Here is a 14,813-nt window from a genome sequence, read left to right on the forward strand (position 1 = left end):
GGGGGAAGGGGGTGGGTTGGGGGTTCCTGAGAGGGGGAACTTGGTGGTGGTAGTTAATGTTTCACAACAAGTTCAGGTATTAGTCCATGTAAGGATAAAATGATACTGAATAAATGGAAGGCAGCCAGTCTATAAAAGCTATAGACCAGCATAGCCTGATGAAGGAGCACGCATGCTCCAAACGCGAAGCACCGCCCGCCTCACCCCGCTCCCAGGAAGTGAAGACACAGGTAAGCACGGCGCTCCATGGAGGATCCATGACCGACATCCTGGCCGCCCGGAGGCTCTGAGGACCCTTGGCACCACCGGAACTGCTACCACATCCCCCGAGAGCACGCGGATGAAACTACTTTACATGCTGGTTTTTAGCAACTCAAATGTGAGTGTTTTTATCTATTGTAATAAATATTTTTAACATACATGCTGCACTTAGAGGGCGCCGTCCTTCTTTCTTTTTTACCTAGCCTCAAGGTGACCTGACAGTTTGATCAGCCGTGAACCCGGCTGACGTGCCGCTTCCTGCAGCTGATCCATTGCAGGGCATATTTCGCAGACTCAAGTCCCAGGAATCTAATCAGACTCAGGTGATGCGATTCCTTAAGGATCTGGCTATCCGCTTCGAGCAGCTCCAAGCCTCCTTGGGAAACCCGAAGCTGCAGCCTCAAGTACAATCAGCAGCTGCACCTATCGCACCAGTCGCAGCCACACATTCATATTTACTGCCAGCTCCGTCCCATTTCTCTGGGGACTCCAAGGCCTGCAGGGGCTTCCTCAGCCAATGCACCATTCATTTTGAGCTCCAGCCTCAAAACTTTCTGTCTGATCGGGCTAAGGTAGCCTATATCATTTCCCTCCTCTCTGGTGAAGCATTAGCTTGGGCTGCCCCCCTGTGGGAGAAGAATGACCCGGTGGTTTCCAGCCTGTCCGACTTCTTGAAGCTTTTTCGTAATATCTTCAAGGAGCCAGCTCAGGTTTCTTCAGCGGCTAGTGCCCTTTTACACCTTCACCAAGAATCTTGTTCAGTGGGACAATATGTGCTTCAGTTCCGTATCCTCACAGCTGAATTGAGCTGGAACAATGAGGCCTTGGTTGCAACCTTTTTACATGGCCTCTCTGACCGCGTGAAGGACAAATTGGCAGGAAGAGCCATCCCCGCCGGTCTGGACGATATAATTTCCTTGTGCAATCAGATTGACATTCGTTTCCAGGAGAGGTCCCTAGAAAAAAGACGCCAGCACCCCCTAGGTCCTAGTCAGTCAGAACTCTTCCCCCGTCGTTCTGTGGAGCATCCTCTGCCTGCTGAGGAACCTATGCAGCTGGGCCGGACCAGACTAACCCCCGAAGAACGTGCTAGATGCAGAACTCTAGGCTTGTGTCTTTATTGTGGGGGCAAGGGTCATTTTCGTGACTCCTGCTCGCTTCGTCCGGGAAACGCTCGTGTCTAATACATTTGGTAGGTGGAGTATTGGACCCAGAAACATCAACTTCTCGTCTTCTTCTTCCGGTGTTCCTCCATGTAGGCCCTTCTCCCCAATCGGTCCTAGCATATCTGGACTCCGGGGCTGCCGGCAATTTTATGGACTGGAGAACTGCTTCTTCTATAAAGCTTACCCTTTCTCCCCTCGCTACACCACTGGTAGTCTCGGCAATTGATGGCACTGTGCTCCCAGGGGGTCCTATACGTTTCCAGACGCTACCTATTAGGATGTCTGTAGGGATACTCCACCAGGAGTGGATTTCCTTCCTTATTCTACCCAAGACCTCTACCCCCATTGTATTGGGCCTTCTTTGGCTACAGCTCCACTCTCCACATGTGGACTGGGTTTCTGGGCAGATCCTGGCTTGGGGTCCTTCGTGTTTCTCGTCCTGTCTTCTCAAGGTGGTCCCCAAGGAGAGACTTCCCATTGCTACCACATCCGTATCTTCTGATCTTCCCACGGCATACAGCGATTACCAGAATGTGTTCTGTAAGAAGTCTGCTGAGGTGCTTCCTCCCCACAGATCTTTTGACTGTGCCATTGACCTTGTCCCTGGAGCAACTCTGCCCAGGGGTCGTACCTACCCTCTGTCCATTCCAGAGACCCAGGCCATGTCTGAGTATGTCGCAGAGAATCTGGAGAGAGGTTTCATCCAGAAATCCTTGTCGCCTGCAGGAGCAGGGTTCTTTTTCGTTGCTAAAAAGGATGGTACCCTCAGACCCTGCATCGACTATCGAGAGTTAAACGCAGTGACCATCAAAAACCGATACCCCTTACCTCTAATATCTGAGCTATTCGACAGGTTGAAGGGGGCTTCCATTTTCACCAAGTTGGATCTCAGAGATGCATACAATCTCATTAGAATACGGGAAGGTGATGAATGGAAGACTGCGTTTAACACTAGGGACGGGCATTAAGAATACCTGGTTATGCCTTTTGGTTTGTGTAATGCTCCAGCTGTGTTCCAGAACTTTGTCAATGAAATCTTCAGGGATCTACTGTACCAGTTTGTTGTCATCTATCTGGATGACATTCTCATCTTTTTCGAAAATCTGCTTGCTCACAGAAACCATGTCCGCACCGTACTTCAGAGATTTAGAGAGAATAATCTCTATGCCAAGCTGGAGAAATGTTCCTTTGAATGTCCTGAGGTCCTATTTCTGGGATGTTTTGTTTCTAGTTTGGGTCTTCGCATGGATCCCGGAAAGGTCTCAGCCATTACCAACTGGCCCCTTCCTGCTAGCCTTTAAAGCCACACAGCGCTTTCTTGGCTTCACAAATTATTATAGGCAGTTCATAAGGGATTACTCTTCCATTGCCATGCCTATTATCGCTTTGGCCAAGAAGGGTGCAAATGCCAAAGACTGGCCTACTGAGGCAGTTTCTGCGCTTCACGATCTGAAACAGGCCATTGTTTCTGGACCTCTCTTGAGGAGACCAAATCCTGGGGACCCATTTTTTATTGAAGTAGACGCTTCTTCGATGGGGTGGGAGCTGTGCTTCTTCAGTTCTTTAAGAAGAGACGTCAACCATGTGCGTTCTTCTCCAAAAAATTTTCTCAGGCAGAGAGAAATTATGCCATTGGTGATCAGGAACTTCTCGCAATTAAATTGGCGTTGGAAGAGTGGCGTCATCTCTTGGAGGGTTCCCCTCACTCCATTACGATCTTTACTGATCACAAGAATCTACAATACCTACAGAATGCTAAACGTCTGAACCCCAGACAGGCCAGGTGGAGTCTCTTCTTTTCTCGTTTTAAATTCACTATTACGTACAAACCTGGTTCCTGCAACGGTCGGGCTGATGCACTCTCTAGGTCATTTGACACTTTGGATGAGGAGTCCACCCATGATCCTGAGCAGATCATTCTGACTTCATGCATTGTTGCCCATTCTACCACCCTGGAATCAAAAATTCCTCCTGGCAAGACCTTTGTTCCCACGGAGCTAAGAGCTAAGATCCTTTGTTGGGGACATGATTCCAAGGTGGCAGGTCATGCTGGGTTCCTCCGATCCTTCCTGCTCATCAGTCGTCTCTACTGGTGGCCTAACCTCCGCTCAGATGGTAAAGAGTACGTTAAGGCTTGTCATGTCTGTGCTCAGTCTAAATCTTCCACACTAGCCCCTGCTGGTCTTCTCATGCCCTTGCCCATTCCTAAGGAGCCCTGGTCTCATATCGCCATGGATTTTATCACCGATCTTCCACTATCGGATAATAGTACAGCTATTTGGGTGGTAATCGATCGGTTCTCCAAGATGGCTCATTTTGTTCCTCTTCCTGGTCTCCCTTCTGCCTCTGCCTTGGTTCCTATTTTCGTACGAGAGATTTTCCGCCTTCATGATGTTCCTTCCCATGTCGTTTCGGACAGGGGTGTTCAGTTTACGTCCCGTTTTTGGAGAGCCTTTTGCAAATCCCTCAACGTTACCTTGGATTTTACCTCTTCTTACCATTCCCAATCCAATGGCCAGACTGAGAGGGTTAATCAGGAGGTGGAGGTCTTTCTCCGTACCTTGGTCTCCGCTCATTATAATGATTGGGCATCGCTACTTCCGTGGGCAGAGTTCTCCCACAATAATCATGTCAACGTCAGTTCTCAGAAAACACCCTTTATCACTGTTTATGGAAGACATCCTCAACTCCCTCTTCCTATGACCTGTTCTTCCGACATTCCAGCCTTGGCTACTTTTCAGGAATCATTCAATTTCATGTGGGCTGACGTTCATGATTCCCTCCAGAAAGCTGCCAACAAATTCAAGAGCTTTGCTGATCGTCGCAGGCGTAAGCCGCTTTCTCTTCAGCCAGGAGACAAAGTCTGGCTCTCCACCAGGAACATCAAACTCCGGGTTCCTTCTCTCAAATTTGCCCCAAGATTCATTGGTCCGTACACCATAACTTCTAAACTGAATCCGGTTTGTTTCAAGCTCCAGATTCCCAAAAGCCTCAAAATCTCTAACTCCTTCCATGTTGCCCTTCTGAAGCCTTTAGTCTTCAATAAGTTATCTTGTCCTCTCTCTACAGCAGCACCGGTCTCTGAGGATAATCAGGAGTACGAGGTTAGCCAAATTTTGGATTCCCGACTCTGTAGAGGCATTCTCCAGTACCTCGTGCATTGGAAGGGGTTTGGTCCTGAGGAGAGGTCATGGATCAAGGCTTCTGAGGTCTTTGCACCTCGTCTGTTGAGGAAGTTTCATTTGAAGTTCCCCTCTAAACCTGGCCCCAGGTGGGGAAGGGGGAAGCCTCATAAGAGGGGGGTACTGTCATGGTTATGCAATAGAGTTTGTTTGTCAGCTTACTTGTCTCCATGTGTTCATCTCCAAAGACCAGCTGTCTCTCACCTGACTGCTTTTATTAACTCTCCTCTAGCATGGCTCCACCCCAGCTCCTATCAGAGAACTCTATATTAACCTCTGCACTGCAGGTCAGCCCTGCTGATCAACCTTTGTGTGTTTGGCTTCCTGTTCCTGCCTGCCGTGTGTGCTACGTTTATTTCTGTTACCGACCTTGGCGTGTTCTATACTATTCCTGTCTGCTCGTGGCCCTGACCTTTTGGCATGTCCCCGACTATCCCTGTTTGCCTGTGACCCTGAACCTTGGCATGTACTCTGTTATCCTTGTCTGCTTGTGGCCCTGACCTTGGCTTTCCTTTACTATCCCTATCCTTCTGTTGCCTACTGTGGGTGTGAGCTGGGGGACCCTGGGGGTCGCGACCTGGAGCCAGTTGCAGCCCAGTCCATCCTCACCACTAGAGGCTCTGGGGAACACCTGCTGGCTCTTAGACTCCGCGCCCCAGGGAATCCTATGCTCTAACCCCGGTGGGATCCGTGTTGGTGTTCCAGCGGCCCTGCCTTCCTTATACCCGGACTCCCATCCGCAGCAGTCAGCCGTAGGGTCCACTGCACTCCTGATCCCAACGGTGTGCATCTGTCACCTAGCCTCAAGGTGACCTGACAAGATGAAACCGAGGAGGCAGAGGTCAGGACTACCTTATTCCTCCTTCTCCCCACCTTGGTCCACTCTCCCTCCTCCCCTGAAGCATTACTCTGAAAGGCCTCTTCTACATCATTAGCAGTGGCAACTTCCCCCTTCTTCCCCTTTGAACCTCCACTAGAGGTCTTACTTTGCCTCAGGGATGGCCCCGCTGAAGCTACCACCTCAGATCTGCATGAATCTGCCCCTTTGGCAACCTCAGCCAATTTGGATGACTTAGTTAGATTTGGAACACTGGGCACCTAAAACACTGGGGAAGAACACACAACAGAAGTAGAGACCGATACAGTAGGGATCACAGACTGGGAAACAGACAAAAGAGGGTTCACATCTTCAGATTGGGAAACTGACACCTGGGGGGGGCCCTCAGGACTAGCTGAAACAGCTCCACCAACCCCTTGCTGCCCCCCAGGCTCCTCCTCCACCATCCTCAGTAGTCCTTCTACCACCTCCGGCTGATTATGGAGGGCTTCAGGGCAAAGGCTATAGGGGTGACCTAACTTATTACAGAAATTACAACGAATACTATTGCAGTCCTTTGCAACATGCCCTGAGCCCTGACAGAGGGAACTTTTCTAAACAGAACATAAGCTTGAAAAATGCCCCTTTTCACCACAGCGATGACACAGCTTTGGTTACCCTGCATAAAAAGTAATAATCCTGTCACGACCTATAAAGGCAGACAAAGGAATGTACTTAACAAAATTACCCATGACATGCAGTTTTACTAACACTGTCCATCCTCCTGTCCATATCCCCATATCATCTACAACTTTTCTCAAGGGGGCTTGGACATCCACACATCTCCCCAACCACACTACCAGATCCGCAGCAGGAATGGACTCATTACATACTAAAATGGTTACGTTTTTGTATAATGGCTGGTGAGAGACTACTTTGGGTGACAAACCTGCCCATCTTGGGGACTCCTTCCACCTCTGCTTATACCTCTCCCAAAATACATCTAATCCTTCCGCCTTCACAAAGGAGAGGTCATACTCATATGACCCAATTGGACTGATAAGGGCAAAAATCTCCTCCGCTTTAAAACCCATCCCCAGAATACGGTCCACCACATCTCTCCTATTTGGGGGGGGCCTTCTCCAGTCCACCTCAATTGGACCACATTGCAGCGTTTAAAGGAGCTACCAGATGGTGTCAGATTGACCTGACCTTCACTCACATAACTCCTAGTGACCGCAGAATAACTGGCCCTACTCACCCTCGGGACAGGTGCAGCCTCTGCTGTAGCACAGGAAATAACCGCACTCCTTGCAACATCCCGCACATCACTTTTAGTTACAGATCCCTCTTTAGATAAGGTAGAAACAACATTATTGTCAGGAACAGATAGAGCAGAGACTTCTGACACAGAAATATCATTTACATTACCCTTGGTAAACTCTTTTACATTACCAGTACCTAAAGAGTTACCAACAGTGGAGATTTACTTATCAGTGTTCTGCCGAGAAAGTTCCACTCGGCGGCTAAGTTCCCCCCTCTACTGCGCAGGCGCTGCGCCTGCGCAGTAGGATCCGGCGGAAATGGCCGAAGCGGAATAGCTGAAAATCAGCTGTACACAGCGCCTGTAAGAGGGCCCCTCGCGGGCTCGCTTCGCTCGCCGCGCTTCGGGCACGGCCTCGCTTCGCTCGGCTCTTTTAGATTCCCCCTCTAGGTCCACTTGGATGGTGGGGAAGGAACCTGGACCCAGAGCGCAGGCGCCGTGTACAGCTGATTGAAGCATTTGAGCTTCGGCTATCTCCGGCGGCTGACAGTAGTCCGTACTGCGCAGGCGCTGCGCCTGCGCAGTACAGGGGGGGAACTTATCCGCCGAGGGAACATTCTCGGCAAGACATCGGCACTCTTCACAGCAGAGTCTGCACACCCTTCACTGGCTTTCTGTACACAGGTGGGAGTCTCAGCCAGGAGATGAGCATGCTCTCCGCCGCCCTCTACTGCACCATCCAAAGAAACTACACCTCCATTATGTTGCATAGGCAAGTCATGAACAAAAACTGCTTTTTCTGTCACCCGATGTTTCAAAGGTTTTGGGGGGACATCATTATCCTCTTCATCCTCAGATGATCCAGGCACAGCAAACTTGCGACCATGCAAAGGGGATTCCATTTCTGTAATGAACTTTAGCATACCTGCTTTCTTCATAGGCTCAGATGGAACATCTTGCTCCATAGCCTTCTGCTGCTGTGACAAGGGCACAGGACTTCCTTGGCCCAATGACATACTGCCAGTCAAAACACCTGACTGCTGATCACCCGCAGCCTGTCTGCCAGAGCTTTCTCCACTTTCTGCAGGCATACTGATACTTGGCATGGGATGCAAAGATTTTCCAGCGTGCTTGGCAGAAACAGTCCAAGCCCACAGAATTTTTTTTGCATTGCACTGACCTTGGCTTCTCGCACTCTGGTGATGCCTGCCCTCCACTGGCCTCTATGGCCCCTCTGTGCATTGCACAGAAGCGGTCATCATTGCCATACTTTTCTTTGAAAGCTCCGCTGATTTCTTTCAATGCGGCCACCAGCAGACTCTGCTTTTCCATTTTGGCCTCCAAAGCCATTAACTCGGGCCGCATCGGTCTTCTCTTGGAACTGTGAAGTCGGTCACTTGCAATTTTTTTATGCTTGAAGTCAAACTTTAACTTTGCCAGTACTTCTTCCTCCTTGGCGACTCTCGCAATCCATGCACAAACCTTCTTTCTGTAGGTTGCCAGGCTTTCACCTTTAGCTGGGCCATTTTCCAGGTCCTCAAACACTGGTACGGGAGGACTGGTACTCTGGCCATCCGGGGGATCCTCCCCTGGGTCCACCCCAGATTCCTGAATCCTCTCTGGGTATAGGAAGTAATGTTGATGTTGTCGAGAAGGCCTGGCTCGCAGTCTCCACTCTAATACGTTCCAAAGGTGTTCTATCGAGTTGAGGTTAGGACAGTCATGTTCCTCCACCCCAAATGTGCTCATCCATGTCTTTATGGATCTTGCTTTGTGCACTGGTGTGCAGTCATGTTGGAACAGGAAGGGGCCATCCCCAAAATGTTCCCACAAAGTTGACAGCATGAAATTCTACAAAATGTCTTGGTATGCTGATGTCTTAAGAGTTCCCTTCACTGGAACTAAGGGACCAAGCCCAACCCCTGAAAAACAACCCCACACCATAATCCCCCATCCACCAATTGATTTGGACCAGTGCACAAAGCAAGGTCCATAAAGACAGAGATAAGCGAATTTGGGGTGAAGGAACTTGACTGGCCTGCACAAAGTCCTGATCTCAACCCGATAGAACACCATTGGGATGAATTAGAGTGGAGACTGTGAGCCAGGCCTTCTTGTCCACATCAGTGCCTGACCTCACAGATGCACTTCTGGAAGAATTGTCAAACGTTCCCATAGACACACTCCTAAACCTTTTGGACAGCCTTCCCAGAAGAGTTGAAGCTGTTATAGCTGCAAAGGGTGGGCAAACTTAATATTGAACCCTAAGGACTGAGACTGGGATGCCATTAAAGTTCATGTGCATGTAAAGGCAGGCATCCCAATACATAATGTATGTGTGTATATATATATATATATATATATATATATATATATATATATAGTTTTTTTTTTTACATGGAAGACCCTAGTGGAAATTTTGAAGAGTAGATTGGGGCGAGTTCTCTGGGAGTTTGGGAATGCTGTCCTTCGTGTGCACAGTAAAGATATAAAGTAGATGTTTGCCAGCACACCATGGATCAACACAAAGTAGCGTCCAAATGGATAGTTCATTGCATGATCACAACACAAAAAGAGTGTAACGTTTCAGAGTCACGCAGGACCCCAGGCGAGTGATGACAAAGGGGTCCTGAGTGACTCCGAAATGTGGCACTCTTCTTGTGTTGTGATCATGCAACAAACTATCTGTTTGGACGCTACTTTGTGTCGATCCATGGTGTGCTGGCAAACATCTACTTTGTGATTTGAACCAGTATCCAGCTTGTTGTTGCTGCAGCACCCAAACTTTGAGAGCTTATCCAGGAACGTGTGCGATGGGAATATGAAGCATCACAGTAAAGATATGTCTGTGTGGCTGGGCTGACAGAGAAAAGTTCTAAAATTCCATAGGTGTGATTGTACAGTCCGATATCCAACCATATGGGGAGACAGCAATGGGTGATGCAACCATTCTTCTTGTTAATCCAAGTATATTAACATGTGTGGGGCATGTTGTGTGTCACGTACCAGGCTGGAGGCTGAGGTAACGAGAGGGCTCCCCTTGTGTCTGAGTGCAGAGTACCCCTGGAGTTGGAGACAGAGGGTACTATGCCCAGAGATGCACGTGTTGCCTGCCAGTGAAGCTGTCTGATGGTTCCAGAAGCGGACACCCAGGAGCAGAGGAGGTGGTCACAGCCAATGATTCTCTGGGGGTACTGGTGGATCTTGAGGGATGGAAAAGCAGAGACAATGTCAGAAGCCATGCCAGGGGTTAAACACAGGAAGGCAATCAGAAGCAGAGGCAGGAAGTGTAGTTGTAATCAAGTCGGGGTCAAACACAGGAAGTCAATCTGGAACAGACAAGAGCAGGTCTGTGAAACAAGCCGGGTTCAGAGCCAGGAGAGAAGCCAGAGCAGGTGAGGGTAAGCCGGGTTGGTAAAAGATAATCAAACAGGAGCAAGGAACACAGGAACACAGGATACAGAGCTGATGATAATCCAGCGATTTATGAGGGCTACTGGAGTCCTTATATAGGGCAGTAAACACTGGTAATTAGCACGTTTTGCGAACACACGTTCACCATCACGAACGTGCGTTTGCCGTTGTGTGCCGGTTGCTAATGCGCAGACTAGCGTGGCCATATTGGAAATTGGCATATCTGCCAGTTCTTCTCTGGTTTCTTCCCTGACATTGTGTATTTTTCCCAGCTATCAGAGAGGTAAGTGATGTTTGCAGGTCCTAAGTTGTGTCCTGCCACACCTGTCAGGAACTGTGGTCCTTGCATCTCCTGTATTGTTCTACTGTTTAAGCTCTCTTCCCAAATTTTGCCAGGTCCTGGAAGCCTCCTTTGTGTCAAGACATTTTTCCAGTATGAGCTCACCTTGCAGTTGTGTGACATAATATGTTCCACTGTGTGGTTTGAGTTCCTTGTGTGTGGTTTCCTGCTGCAATTATAAAATAACTGTTACTTTAGTGTAACATGCATGCCCCTCTACCCAATTGTCACACTGTGACCCTACTCATCAAAAAAAAACAAAAACCTCAGGCCCACGTTGAATGCCAAACCTTGTCCATATCTGGGCAAAATCAAACCTGTTTTAACAAAGTAATTCCACTAGAAGTCAGTTACAGTATTTAAGTTTCTCCACATAGCCAACATAGTGGTATGTTAGAATTGTTATAATATCGTTCATACATCAGAAATGCCAAACAGTCATTAATTAGGCACTTGCACAAAACATTAAAGTGCAATTGATCAGGAACAAGCTTTCATTAGTCCAACTATGATAAATGAAAATTGTATTTCCAATAGGGTAATCTTAGATACATCTCTGCATTGATTTTTATATTATATAATGTAAGCCCAGTATATAATAAAGCATGTGTGAACCAAGAGACTCTGAGGTGCTGATGCAAGTATTGAGTCATGTCTGTCTATTATGTTCATTTAGGAATGTAATAAGCCATGATATTTTATTTTTTTCAGACTGGAGCAGGTTGAGCAATGCCGACACAAAATATAATGGTCGCATACAGTCACCCTCCGATTCCTATCAGTCAACAAGATCAAACAACACAGCTTCTACTAATTCATCCAGTCTGTCAGGCTTCTCTAGAGATGGCTATTCTGGGTGGACCTATAGAAATGGTAAGTGGGCAGATTTCTGATTCATATTCTAGGCCTGCAAAAATGGTGGCTGAAAGGCCTAACTAGAGGGGGAATGGGAAGTACAATAACTCTGGAACACAGCCTTTGATGGCACTCATGTCTGGCTGGTCATTGCCACATATTTAGAAAGACTGTGTGGGAGGATTGTGCCCAACCAGCCTGGGCTCAAGCTATCAACCTGTTCAATTAAAGTGGTTGTGAAGGCAGAAGGTTTTTTACCCATATGCATTGTATGCATGAAGGTAAAAAACCTTCTGTGTGCAGCAGCCCCCCCAGCCCCCCTAATAGTTACCTGAGCCCCCACTCGGTACAGTGATGTCAACGAGAGCCTTGCCTCTCTGGGGACTCACACTCCTGATTGGCTTTTGGCAGCAGCGGGAGCAATTGGCTGTCAATCACAGCCAATGAGTCAATCAGGAGACAGAGGGGGAGTGGCCAATGTGCGGCTCCATGTGTGAATGGACACACAGAACCGTGGTCGGGAGAGCTCCTGCTTGGGTGCCCCCAGAGTAAGCTGCTTGCTCTGGGGCACTCTGCAGGAGGGAGGAGAGCTGGAGTGGGACCCGAGAAAAGGGGGATCCGGGCTGCTCTGTGCAAAACCACTGCACAGAGCAGGTTAGTATAACATGTTTGTTTATTAAAAATCAAAACAAAAAATAAACAAGGCTTAAATATCACTTTAAGCTTTGGCAACAAATCAGCTTCTAGCTTTAATTTTTTTACACAGCTGCTCCCGATTCTGTCTGCACCAGTTTTAGTACATTCTATGACATTGGCACATAGCACCAAAAACCAATTCCTGAGGCAAAGTGGAGTGTGTGCAGTAGCAGCAGCCGGCCAGTTAAAGTAGATGCAAAGGCAAGACATTTTTTACCTTAATGCATTCCCTGCATTAAAGTGTTCATTAACCCCCAAAAAAAAAATACAGATCCTGGTCTCTTAAAGCAGATTAAACAGCACAGTGGTATAAAATGTTCCAATATTTTTATCATCCCCCCTCACCTCCCTACATGCTTGCTTGAGTCCTGTCTCGATCAAGCGCTGTACCTGTCTGCGGTGGCCCTGCTCTCTTTTCCTCACAAGCCCAGAGGCAGCAGCGAAAACCATTTCCTCCTGTTGCTGTCAATCATATTCTGTGAGGAGGGAGTGGGTGGCAGGGCTGAACTGTGATGAGCGGTGTGCGTCTATGGAAGCACACAGTCCAGCTTGCAGATGAGCCCACAAGTGTGCCACCATAGCAAGAGGCTTGTTATGGTGTCACACACAGAAGAGGAGGAGCCAAGTGCACTAGTGGAGGACCCCAGAAAAGGCGTTTTGGTGCTGATCTGTGCAATACCATTGCACAGAGCAGGTAGGTATAACATGTTTTTTTATTTTAGAAAAGAACATTTGGCCTTTACCACTGCTTTAACAATGAATGCTGAGGAATGCATCATGTTCAGCACAGCAGTTCTCTTTCAACAAACAGCCATACATGCTTATATTTCTCTAGTTAATCAATTGTCCCTTGCATGCTAAACAGTATGGATGGAGGAATCTACACTGTCAGCCCTGGTATTCAGACAGCCACAGCACTTGTGGCTGTCTGAATTCCCAAACAGTGCGTTCATCTTATTGGGTGCAGTCACTGATTGGCCAGCAATTTTCAACCTGGCTCCTCTGATTCTGAACTTGACTTTTGTCAAGCTGGGTGGTGCCAGCAGGGCCACCAAAATCTTGAATTTCCGACAATTCATCAGGAATTGGACAAAATTTGAGCCATGTATGACCAGCTTAAACGATGATTTAAATGTATTTAAAGTTTATGTAAATCCAAAAACCAATAAACTTCTCTAACTTGGTCACATTTTGTTATACTGTATTTGTTTGACAAGTGCAAAAAATACCTGTTGCTCCAGTTAGAAATTCATAGCTGTCGATTAAAATAATTTACTGTCATTTTCAAATTTTTTATAGCATGAGCCAAAATTGTAGCTGGATTTATTGTTTTCTTTTGTGTAGGAGGAGGAATATTCATCAATTCAGCTCATGCAGCACCTTCCAATCGTGCAACCACCTATCCTGACTCCAGAAGAACATTGCCATTTTTGGATTTTGGCACATAGTAAAAGGAACTGATATAATATTTTCTCCCCCATTAAAATACATGTTTTATGTTTGCTAAAACAGCATGGAAAATGCTTTCAAGTGAATTTACTGTCAGACACAAAAAGACATTTACACCCTGAATCCTCATGTTTCAAGTTAGTTATTCAAAAGGGCAAAAGGACGGGAAAATTGTGTACATACTGGAAGACGATGTAATATTCAGAAGTAATGCTTAACACCAAACATATACACAGGAGGCCATTGCCTAGACCAGCCATTTTCAACTAGGGTTCCTCCAGAATTTGCTAGGGATTCCTTAAACCATGGCTAATTGACCTCCCATCTGATGGTATCTGCATGGTTTTGGGTCCAGCACCACTTGGCAAAGCCAGCGACATAACACCAATGATCTTTCTGGCTGTCTGTATGGATGACATTCTGGTCACTACTGTAAGGAGCATGCTTCCCACTGACCACTATTGAATTTTAGCAGGGGTTCCCTGAAACCTGAAAATATTTTTCGTGGGTTCCTCTGGGATAAAAATGTTGAGGAAGGCTGGTCTAGGCAGAAAGCACTGTTTAAATCAAGCATAGGCACTGGAAATGTAACGGAAAAAAAAAAAAGAATTAAGGAGACCCGTCTGTATGTGCCAACTGCTGCACTGTATACTTCTGTGTCATTGTTGGCCAACAAAACAAATTTTCAGAAGAAGGAATACGTCAGCAGGAGAAATGGGAAAGCAGTAACATGTTTCTATTCCCTGGTCTACCAAAGATCTTTTTTTGTGATCTTCTGCTTCCTTTTTAGATGCTACCTATCATCTCAAGAGGAGGGACATGGTGGTAAAACCAGTAAGGCATCATGGTTACCCACAGCACCTTGCAACATACAGTATATGCATAGGCCCTGTTTAAAAGATTGTCTTAAATGCTTCTCTAGACATATATTAAAGTGAAACTTCAGCCAAAACAGTTGGTGCTGTTGTGGATGGAATGGGGAAGGAATTCATAGTTCTGATATAGTTTTTTTGCAATGCTTACCAAGGCTCCAAGCAGCTAATTATCTGGGAACCACACTATAACTTGGCTTTGTGCTTTGCATTTATTCCTACATATTAGGCAAAAGTAATGGAAGGCAAAAGCACATTAATTTACAAGCATCAACACCTCTGTACATTAGACTTTAAAACTTGACCATGAAAGAAAGTCTAAAAAAGGGAAAATAACTGAAAAATTTAATTAATTTGTTGATCATGAGAAGTAAATGGCACCATTACACAGTAAACTGTAATTACTAGTGTGTGAGCTTGTGTTATTTTGGTGTCAGTACATCTCATTATACCTATGTCAAAGAAGGTAGTCTTATTTGGCAGTCTGGATAAATTTG

General features: G+C 46.9%; 1 protein-coding gene across 1 annotated transcript in view; it reads left to right on the plus strand.

The window, feature by feature from the left end:
* Positions 1–13,550, plus strand: part of LOC141108035 (adhesion G-protein coupled receptor G2-like) — a 56,161-nt gene extending 42,611 nt beyond the window's left edge. The window contains exons 5-6 of the mRNA XM_073599221.1: positions 11,156–11,317; positions 13,340–13,550. The gene's annotated coding sequence lies outside the window, so the exon portion shown is untranslated. The remainder of the gene's footprint in view (positions 1–11,155; positions 11,318–13,339) is intronic.
* The last annotated feature ends 1,263 nt before the right edge of the window (positions 13,551–14,813 follow it).

Source organism: Aquarana catesbeiana, linkage group LG09 (assembly GCF_042186555.1).
Source record: "Aquarana catesbeiana isolate 2022-GZ linkage group LG09, ASM4218655v1, whole genome shotgun sequence".
In the NCBI taxonomy this organism is placed as follows: domain Eukaryota; kingdom Metazoa; phylum Chordata; class Amphibia; order Anura; family Ranidae; genus Aquarana; species Aquarana catesbeiana.